At 49.4% G+C, this 4,785-nt stretch overlaps 1 long non-coding RNA gene across 1 annotated transcript in view; it reads right to left on the reverse strand.

Moving 5' to 3' along the window:
* Window positions 1-457: 457 nt before the first annotated feature.
* The window catches only part of LOC310647961, a 57,235-nt gene continuing 52,907 nt past the window's right edge, over window positions 458-4,785 (reverse strand). The window contains exons 2-5 of the long non-coding RNA XR_014493993.1: window positions 3,421-3,502; window positions 1,016-1,123; window positions 828-940; window positions 458-574 (exon numbers count right to left, since the gene is read on the reverse strand). This is a non-coding gene — a long non-coding RNA (uncharacterized lncRNA). The remainder of the gene's footprint in view (window positions 575-827; window positions 941-1,015; window positions 1,124-3,420; window positions 3,503-4,785) is intronic.

Genomic DNA, 4,785 nt, shown 5'->3' on the forward strand with positions numbered 1-4,785 from the left:
GGCATCCCCTGTGGATGTTGATGAGGGATGCCAGCAGCCATTCGGCCAGGGAGTGTCTGGATGCCTCCAAAGGATCTCCGTCCCGGCCTTCCAGAGATCGCCGGAGCCATCCGAGGACATTTTGGCTGGCTTCTCCGGAGGACTTAGCCTTGACCCGCTCCAACGACGCTTCCAGCCATTCCCCCTTCAGCTGGTACTGGAGGAATGATGGCTTCCTGGGTTGGCGGGTCTCGTCTCTGCCAGCGTTTTTCTTCCCCGCTGACTCTGACGCAGGCTGGACTCCGGCCTTCATGGACTTACACAAGTCCAGCCTCATTTCTCTCTCTCTAGAAGAACCAGAAAGTTAGAGGTGAATCCCAACCAACAAGCAAGACACTCTTCGGTTAGCCGCAGCGGCCACAGCTTTGAGGTCAGGAAACTCTCCCTCTGAAAGTAGACAAATGCCCAAGCTTCTCACCTGCTCAGTTGTTGCCTGAACTCGGCGAGGAGGGCCGCTCTGCCATCTATCAAGTCCAGGTTCTTGTTCCTGACCTTCTCAATTTTGCACCTGAGCTGTTCGTGCTCCGTTAGCACTCTATAGATGATAATCTTGATGAAATTCTGAGATTGACTTTAGGCACTTAAATAGTCTATTGTCTGTCAATGATTAATGCCAATTTACCACAGTCTTGAGCTGTTGAAAGTGTATACAACTCAACATAATTCTTCCTCCTCCTCCTCCTCCTCCTCCTCCCCACAAACCCCATTCCCTTCTAGCAGGGATGATGTGACCTCGTTGGGTAACAAAACGTCTGCAAGGGCCCTGCAGAAATCCCACTGCCACTCACTTCTCTGTCTGTTTCTTCATAAAATGAAAAACCCAGAAGTCTTTCCAGATGTTCACCAGGTCTTTCTGTCTGCAATCCCGAAGTTTCACCCCATAATATCTGTACAGTGAAATCTGAAGGTTGGGAGAAGAGTGAATCCTAGGGAGGTCAATTGCGCCCCCCAAAGGGCAAAAGCTCCGCACGCTCACCTTCTCCTGAGACGAGAGATGGGAACTTCTTTCTGGGATCGCAGACTTCTGGTGGAGGGAGGGAAATCCATCCACTTTCCTTCTGGGCAGTCTGGGGTGTGCAGAAACCTGTTTAGGCAACAAGAATAAAGAAATTGTGGCCAAGCGAAGGAGCAGAGGACGGAACGGGGCTTTTCGGTCGCTGTCTCCAAGGAAAGCGTCGCTTTCCATTCTGCATCAGGAGACCTCTCACAATTTACTTGACTTTCCTAGCTGGGACAGACACCAGGCACCTAAGAGGGACCATCCCGGGCTGGATCAGCTGGAGCTGAGATAGCTTTGGAGAGGAGCGGCTGGAAAAGCTCTGCCACAAATTGTGAGGACAGTTGTCCAGACGAAGACCCTAGATTTGCTTCCTCTGCCTGGAAGGACGAGTGAACAACCCGTCTCCAGATGTTGCTGGCCCTCGATTTACAACCATTTATTTAGTGACCGTTCGGAGTTCTAAGCAACAATGTACAACTGAAAAAAAAATGACTTCTGGCCGTTTTTCGCACTTATGACCATTGTGCGGTCATGTAATCAAAATTCGGAGGCTTGGCAACTGACGTGTCCTTGTGACAGTTGCAGCGTCCCGGGTCACGTGATCCCCTTCTGCAACTTCCTGACAAGCAAAGTCAAGGGAGAAGCCAGAGTCCCTTCACAACCGTGTTCCTAAGTTAACATTTGCAGTGATTCAGGTAATGGCAGTGGCAGGAAAGGTCGCAAAGCAAAGCTCATTTACAAAATGTCTTGCTCAGCAACATAAAATATGGGCTTAGCTGAAGTTGTAGGTCAAGGACCAGCTGTCCAACTCCCAGACTCCCTCCCCCCTGGCTGGTTGGCTGGGCGTGCAGGACCTGAGGTTGCAGTTTAGCAAACGGAAGAGAATCTTTGTAGCTCAGGGTTGAACTGTGGAGCACCTGCTGCTCTCTGAGCTTTGCAAATGTTTCATGGCCAAACAAGGTAACATCCCCAGTGCTAGAAGGGTGGGTGGGGGGTTATGGGGAGGAGGAGGAGGAGGAGGAGGAGGCCTTAGTGCTCTCAGAGTGTGGTTGTTTTCGTGCAGAGTTTTCCGACGAGGAAGAGCATCAGTGCTACAAGGGAGTGGGTGTACAGACTGGGAGAGAAGGAGGGGAGGAAGGAGAGGACGGAGGAGGGAAGAGGAAGGAAAGAGGTGGGAGGAAGATGGTGGGGAATCAGGAGGACCACGGGGTCCTTGGTGCTCTCTGCGCATGGCTCTTTTCTTGCAGCGTGGCCTTACTGAGGCACTATAAAGTGGCATTTAACCCTTCACATGATCTTGATTCTAATACATTCTTCTACATTGGTCACATAGATTGTATGAGATGGATGGATCATGCCCTCCCCTCTGTACTATTGGCTTTTTGGAGCATCTCCAGGTCCTGAGGAGGAGGCGAGAAAGGAAGGTCAAGAAGAAACAAGGCAAAAGGCTGGACTGAAACCTACCTTAGCCATTTTGGGGATGTTCTTGTAAAATACTCCTGATCCCGAACTGATGAAATCCTCTGTTAGCCACTTGACGGTATTCCCCTTTTTGTTTTTGGGCTTCTTCTCCATCTCTTTAGCTTTGTAGGGAGGGGGGGAAGCACAAGGTCAGATTTTGTCATTCAGAACTGCTGCACGTCCTTCGCCTGACTGCTGGTTCAGTCGTTCCAACCGAAGGGAAAATGTGGAGCTCAGGGCTGAACTGGGGGGTTCCTGGGGCTCTCTGAGCTTGGTGGTCTTCTGGCAGACGTTTCACGGCCCAACTAGGTAACATCATCAGTGATGACCATCAATACGGAGAGGGCAAAACGCTTGTAAAGAAGCAGAGAAAAGCTTCTAGTACTGACGATGTTACCTAGCTGGGTCAGAAAACATCCACAGGAAAACAAAGCTCAGAAAGGACCAAGCACCCCCTTCGCTTCTTGGGCAGTTTCCTCCCTGGCACGAACCTCGGCCCGCTCGGAAAGGGCCTTGGAGGTCTTCTAGTTCAGCCCCCTGATTGACAGGAGAGCTCTTTGATACCATTTCAGATAAATGATTTTATTCTCTTTATTTTATTCTATCTTCTCTTCTCTTCCATTCCATTCCATATTTTCTATTCTATTCTATTCTATTCTATTCTATTCTATTCTATTCTATTCTATTCTATTCTATTCTATTCTATTCTATTCTATTCTATTCCATTCCATTCCATCCCATCCCATCCCATCCCATCCCATCCCATCCCATCCCATCCCATCCCATCCCATCCCATCCCATCCTCTTACTGCTCTTCTTCTCCTTCCTCTATCCTTCCCAGCACTGCAGACTTCCCAGAGAGGGAGGTCACCCCAGCTACTACCTCCAGAGTCCCTCTCTTCCTCCCTCCCATCTCTTACCTGGAAGGGGTGCTGGAGAAGGAAGCCCAGACCTTCATGGAGAACCTCCAGAGGTTCTCCACTCTCGGGCGTGATACATGAGCTGAGGAACAAGAGCAGAGATGCCGAGCATCAGCAGAGCAAAGGAAAAGAACGTTCCTGTCAGAATCCATTTATATCACATTTCATAATTGTATAGGTAGAACAACGTGCTATTACTGGGGATTCTGCCATCTCTCCGGGGGGGGGGGAGAGGATGGTTACTAAAGCGATTTTCAAACAACAGGGGATGTTTTAACGGGGGAAGGGAGGGGGACAGACAGATCTGGTTTGTATCTTCATTTACAACTGAAAAGGAAAGCAATAACCATAAAACCAAGGAGAGTTCCCTTTCCCATGGAAGGACCTGACACCTAGCAACTGACGACAGCCTGACCAAATGGATGAGGGGAGGGGCTGAAATGGGAATGGTTTATATAGGATTGAAATGTAACCTTTGTCAGATTCCGTCTTGTATTCCCACAATCGATTCCTTCCTAGTAAACATTTTCCTTTTGGACTAAACTTGCATCCAAGAGTTCTTATTTCCTAAGATGTGAATTGAGGTGGGTCCTGACAGTTCCTGGAGCTTCTACTAAGAGAAATGCCCATGGAGGCTCTCCGCCATCCAGGTCATGGTTGTCCCAAAGTCCAGGCAACTGGACTTTCCTGTCTTCCTTTGAAGACTTTTCTCCTCTCCTCCAGGAAGCTTCTTCTGCTCTGAGCGGAGGGTGGGGAAGGGGAGGATTTATACTCCTCGCCTTCCTTCAGAGAGTCCTGGAGGCCACCCGGACGTTTCTCCGTGTCCTCAGGGTCACCGGAGGGGTGCAAAGGGCCACCAAGGCACGCAGGGCAGAGAACATCCTGTAGCCAAGAATGCATGCCCATTTTTCAGACTTATGACCGTTAAAGCATCCCCACGGTCGTGTGGTCCAAATCTGGGCGCTTGGCAGTTCATATTTATGGTGGTCGCAGTGTCCCAGGCTCAGGTGATCGTCTTTCGCAACCTTCTGGCGAGCAAAGTCAGAGGGAGAGCCAAATTCACTTAACAACTGTGGCAAGGAAGGTCGTAAAATGGGCAAAACTCACTGAACAACCATCTTACTTAGCAACAGAAATTTGGGGCTAAGTTGTGGTTGTAAGTCGAGGACTCCCTGTAGAAGGAAACCACGAAAAGATCTGGTTCATCCTAAATATATGACCACGGCATTGGCTTAAGGACTGCTGCATTCACTTAGTGACTGCTGGAGGGTCCATTATGGTCATATGTGGAGGCTACTGTATGGCAAAAGTTAGTGTAAATGATAGTTGGAAGTGTACAAAACTGCCTACAATGCAAAGTGGAAA

Source organism: Vipera ursinii, assembly GCF_947247035.1.
Source record: "Vipera ursinii genome assembly, chromosome: 17".
Taxonomy (NCBI): Eukaryota; Metazoa; Chordata; class Lepidosauria; order Squamata; family Viperidae; genus Vipera; species Vipera ursinii.